Genomic DNA, 6332 nt, shown 5'->3' with positions numbered 1-6332 from the left:
TTCATTATATGTGGATTCAAAGGCTAGGAATCAAGGTAAAACTTCTTTTCAATATTGTTTTGGTGTTGAATATAGCATATTTTAGTGTTTGAAACTTGGGATTTGCAAAAAAAAAATGGCCGATTAATAGTCGACCGATAAAATTGATTAATTGGCCGATTTCCGATTAATCTCTAATCCCTAGCCGACCGAGATGATAACGATAAGCGATATCCTCAACATTGGTTACAAAATACTGAGGTCGCATCGTCGTCGCAGCAATCTTTAATCATGTTTTTAACAAGGAGGAATCTAGCCCAGAAGTGGTGGACTATTTCATGAGGCTGTTGTCGCACGTACATTAGGTCGCATATATCCGGAGGACCGGAATTTCTTGGGGAATATTGCTTGTGGTGGGTGGGCGGGATTAAATCTGTACCCTGACCTATTATGGAGTCCGGAGTTTGAAGAGTTTCTGGGGCTACCAGCCCGAGCTCCGGAGTGTCCGGTAACTTCTCAGGTTCAAGGCCTGATCCTATGTTTGGAGGGCAGGACATGTCTTCCCGAAGAGGGGTGTCTGGCTCTCCAAGTTCGGAAATCCGAACATATTTTTTTCTCAGCGTAGGAGAAGAATTGTTGTCTACTTGTTCCTCCACAACCACTACCTGATGGGTGATCGATGGAGATTTGATTTCTCTCTGATCGGGTTTAAGCCCAATCTGAACATAGTCGATTGCGACCTCCAGGGCGGTGATGCAATCTAGCAGTGCGTTCAAAGATGCTACGTCTGCCGGATCCATCTTGTCTGAGTACTCTGGGCCAACGCGGAGACGGTTTTCAGTGGCAGGCTGGGTCGTCTTCGGCTTAAAGGCCGGACGGGCGCCCATGACGAAGTTGCCAAGCCAGAGGGTTTGCCCTGAAACTAGGGCTCCTCCGGAGAAGATGTTGTCCTTGATGGCAAGGCGGACCATCGAGCCTTCTAGCGACGGCATAGTAGAACTCTCAATGAAAGCACCAATGTCGGTGTCAAAACCGGCAGATCTCGGGTAGGGAGTCCCGAACTGTGCGTCTAAGGATCGAAGGAAACAGGAGGCATGGGACACGATGTTTTACCCAGGTTCGGGCCCTCTTGATGGAGGTAATACCCTACGTCCTGCTTGATTGACTTTGATGAGTATATGGGTTACAGGAGTTGATCTACCACGAGATCGTAATGGCTAAACCCTAGATGTCTAGCCTGTATGATTATGATCATGCCTCTATGGACTAAACCCTCCAGTTTATATAGACACCGGAGGGGACTAGGGTTGTACAAAGTCGGTTTACAAAGGAAGGAAACTACACATCTAGATGCCAAGCTTGCCATCCACGCCAAGGAGAGTACCATCCGGACACGGGAGAGGGCCTTCGGTCTTGTATCTTCACGGCCCATCAGTCTGGCCCATGTCACATAGGCGGACTCCCCAAGGACCCCATAATCTAGGACTCCCTCACCTGCTATAGACGCAACTGCAGACTTTAGGAACATCTGGCAGAGCAAAGCTGATGACTACTCGATAGTTCAGTGTGCCATGCTTTACGGCTTAGAATCGGGACTTTAAAGACGTTTTGAACGTCATGGAGCATATGAGATGTTACAAAAGTTGAAGTTAATATTTCAAGCAAATGCCCGAGTTGAGAGATATGAAGTCTCCAACAAGTTCTACAGCTGCAAAATGGAGGAGAATTGTTCTGTCAGTGAACACATACTCAGAATGTCTGGGTACCATAACCACTTGACTCAGCTGGGAGTTAATCTTCCTGATGATAGTGTCATTAACAGAGTTCTTCAATCACTGCCACCAAGCTATAAAGGCTTCGTGATGAACTATAATATGCAAGGGATGAACAAGACAATTCCCGAGCTTTTCGCAATGCTAAAGGCTGCGGAAGTAGAAATCAAAAATGGAGCATCAAGTGTTGATGGTCAACAAGACCACTAGTTTCAAGAAAAAGGACAAAGGAAAGAAGGGGAACTTCAAGAAGAACGGCAAGCAAGTTGCTGATCAAGGGAAGAAGCCCAAGTCTAGACCTAAGCCTGAAACTGAGTGCTTCTACTGCAAAGGGACTGGTCACTGGAAGTGGAACTGCCCCAGGTATTTGGCAGATAAGAAGGATGGCAAACTGAAAGGTATATTTGATATACATGTTATTTATGTGTACCTTACTAATGCTCGCAGTAGCGCCTGGGCATTTGATGCTGGTTTTGTTGCTCATATTTGCAACTCAAAACAGGGGCTACGGATCAAGCAAAGATTGGCTAAGGACAAGGTGATCATGCGCGTCGGAAATGGTTCAAGGTCGATGTGATCGCCGTCGGCATGCTACCTCTACATCTACCTTCGGTATTAGTTTTAGACCTGAATAATTGTTATTTGGTGTCAGCGTTAAGCATGAACATTATATCTGGATCTTGTTTGATGTGAGACGGTTATTCATTTAAATCGGAGAATAATTGTTATTCTATTTATATGAGTAATATCTTTTATGGTCATGCACCCTTGCTAAGTGGTCTATTTTTGTTGAATCTCGATCGTGGTGATACACATGTTCATAATATTCAAGCCAAATGATGAAAGTTCATAATCATAGTGCAACTTATTTGTGGCACTGCCGTTTAGGTCATATTGGTGTAAAGCGCATGAAGAAACTCCATGTTGATGGACTTTTAGAATCACTTGATTATGAATAACTTGGTGCTTGCGAACCATGCCTCATGGGCAAGATGACTAAAACTCCATTCTCTGGAACAATGGAACGAGCTAATTACTTATTGGAAATAATACATACTGATGTATGCGGTCCATTGAGTATTAAGGCTCATGGCGGGTATCGTTATTTTCTGACCTTCACAGATGATTTGAGCAGATATGGGTATATCTACTTAATGAAACATAAGTCTGAAACGTTTGAAAAGTTCAAAGAATTTCAGAGTGAAGTGGAAAATCATCATAATAAGAAAATAAAGTTTCTACGATCTGATCGTGGAGGAGAATATTTGAGTTACAAGTTTGGTCTTCATTTGAAACAATGTGGAATAGTTTCACAGCTAACGCCACCTGGAACACCACAGTGTAATGGTGTGTCTGAATGTCGTAACCGTACTTTACTGGATATGGTGCGATATATGATGTCTCTTACTAATTTACCGATGTCGTTTTGGGGTTATGCTTTAGATACGGCTACATTCACATTAAATAGGGCACCATCGAAATCCGTCGGGATGACGCCATATGAACTGTGGTTTGTCGTTTCTTACAGTTTGGGGCTGCGATGCTTATGTGAAAAAGCTTCAACCTGATAAGCTCGAACCCAAATCGAAGAAGTGCGTCTTCATAGGATACCCAAAGGAAACTGTTGGGTACATCTTCTATCATAGATCCGAAGGCAAGATATTTGTTGCTAAAAATGGATCCTTTCTAGAGAAGGAGTTTCTCTCGAAAGAAGTGAGTGGGAAAAAAGTAGAACTTGATAAGGTAATTGTACCTTCTACTGAATTGGAAAGTAGTTCATCACAGAAATCAGTTCCAGTGATTCCTACACCAATTAGTGAGGAAGCTAATGATGATGATCATGAAACTTCGGATCAAGTTACTATCGAACCTCGTGGGTCATCCAGAGTACGATCCGCACCAGAGTGGTACGGTAATCCTATTCTGGATGTCATGTTACTAGACCATGATGAACCTACGAACTATGAGGAAGCGATGATGAGCCCAGATTCCGTGAAATGGCTTGAGGACATGAAATCTAAGATGGGATCCATGTATGAGAACAAAGTGTGGACTTTGGTGGACTTGCACGATGATTGGCAAGCCATAGAAAATAAATGGATCTTCAAGAAGAAGACTGACGCTAACGTAATGTTACTATCCACAAAGCTCGACTTGTTGCGAAAGGTTTTCGATAAGTTCAAGGAGTTGACTATGATGAGACCTTCTCACCCGTAGTGATGCTTAAGTCTGTCTGAATCATGTTAGCAATTGTCGTATTTTATGATTATGAAATTTGGAAAATGGATGTCAAAACTTCATTCCTTAATGGATTTCTTAAAGAAGATTTGTATATGATGCAACCAGAAGGTTTTGTCGATCCAAAGGGTGCTAACAAAGTGTGCAAGCTCCAGCGATCCATTTATGGACTGGTGCAAGCCTCTCGGAGTTGGAATATACGCTTTGATAGTGTGATCAAAGCATATGGTTTTACACAAACTTTTGGAGAAGCCTGTATTTACAAGAAATTGAGTGGGAGCTCTGTAGCATTTCTAATATTATATGTGGACGACATATTGTTGATTGGAAATGATACTGAATTTCTGGATAGCATAAAAGGATACTTGAATAAGAATTTTTCAATGAAAGACATCGGTGAAGCTGCTTACATATTGGGCATCAAGATCTATAGAGATAGATCAAGACGCTTAATTGGACTTTCACAAAGCACATACCTTGACAAGATTTTGAAGAAGTTCAAAATGGATCAGTCAAAGAAAGGGTTCTTGCCTGTGTTACAAGGTGTGAAATTGAGTCAGACTTAATGCCCGACCACTGTAGAAGATAGAGAGAAGATGAAACCAGTTCCCTATGCTTCAGCCATAGGCTCTATCATGTATGCAATGCTGTGTACCAGACCTGATGTGTGCCTTGCTATAAGTATAGTAGGGAGGTACCAAAGTAATCCAGAAGTGGATCATTGGACAGCGGTCAAGAACATCCTGAAATACCTGAAAAGGACTAAGGATATGTTTCTCATTTATGGAGGTGACAAAGAGCATGTTGTAAATGGTTACACTGATGCAAGATTTTACACTGATCCGGATGACTCTAAGTCGCAATCCGGATATGTATTTCTATTGAATGGTGGAGCTGTCAGTTGATGCAGTTCCAAGCAGCGCGCCGTGGCAGGATCTACATGTGAAGCAGAGTACATAGCTGCTTCGGAAGCGGCAAATGAAGGAGTCTGGATGAAGGAGTTCATATCTGATCTAGGTGTAATACCTAGTGCATCGGGTCCAATGAAAATCTTTTGCGACAATACTGGAGCAATTGCCTTGGCGAAGGAATCCAGATTTCACAAGAGAACCAAACACATCAAGAGACGCTTCAATTCCATCCGCGATCTAGTCAAGGAGGAAGACATAGAGATTTGCAAAGTACATACAGATCTGAATGTTGCAGACCCGTTGACTAAGACTCTTCCACGAGCAAAACATGATCAGCACCAAGACTCCATGGGTGTTAGAATCATTATTGTGTAATCTAGATTATTGACTCTAGTGCAAGTGGGAGACTAAAGGAAATATGCCCTAGAGGCAATAATAAAGTTGTTATTTATATTTCCTTATATCATGATAAATGTTTATTATTCATGCTAGAATTGTATTAACCGGAAACTTAGTACATGTGTGAATACATAGACAAAACATATGGTCCCTAGTTTGCCTCTACTAGACTAGATCATTAAACAAAGATGGTTATGTTTCCTATCCATAGACATGTGTTGTCATTTGATGAACGGGATCACATCATTAGAGAATGATGTGGTGGACATGACCCATCTGTTAGCTTAGCATAATGATCGATAAGTTTATTGATATTGCTTTCTTCATGACTTATACATGTTCCTCTGACTATGAGATTATGCAACTCCCGAATACCGGAGGAACACCTTGTGTGCTATAAAATGTCACAACATAACAGGGTGATTATAAAGATGCTCTATAGGTGTCTCCGAAGGTGTTTGTTGAGTTGGCATAGATCGAGATTAGGATTTGTCACTCCGTGTATCGGAGAGGTATCTCTGGGCCCTCTCGGTAATGCTCATCAAAAGCCTTGCAAGCAATGTGACTAATGAGTTAGTTGTGGGATGAAGTATTACGCAACAAGTAAAGAGACTTGCCGGTAACGAGATTGAACTAGGTATGACAATACCGATGATCGAATCTCGGGCAAGTAACATACCGATGACAAAGGGAACAACGTATGTTGTTATGCGGTTTGATCGATAAAGATCTTCGTAGAATATGTAGGAGCCAATATGAGCATCCAGGTTCCGCTATTGGTTATTGATCGGAGATGTGTTCGGTCATGTCTACATGGTTCTCCAACTCGTAGGGTCCGCACGCTTAACGTTCGATGACGATATGTATTATGAGTTATGTGTTTTGATGACCGAATGTTGTTTGGAGTCCCGGATGAGATCACGGACGTGACGAGGAGTCTCAAAATGGTCGAGACAGAAAGATTGATATATTGGAAGGCTATGTTCGGATATCGAAAACGTTCTGGAATGATTCAGGTATTTTCCGAAGTACC

Source organism: Triticum dicoccoides, chromosome 1B, assembly GCF_002162155.2.
Source record: "Triticum dicoccoides isolate Atlit2015 ecotype Zavitan chromosome 1B, WEW_v2.0, whole genome shotgun sequence".
In the NCBI taxonomy this organism is placed as follows: domain Eukaryota; kingdom Viridiplantae; phylum Streptophyta; class Magnoliopsida; order Poales; family Poaceae; genus Triticum; species Triticum dicoccoides.
This window is presented reverse-complemented; position numbering follows the sequence as displayed.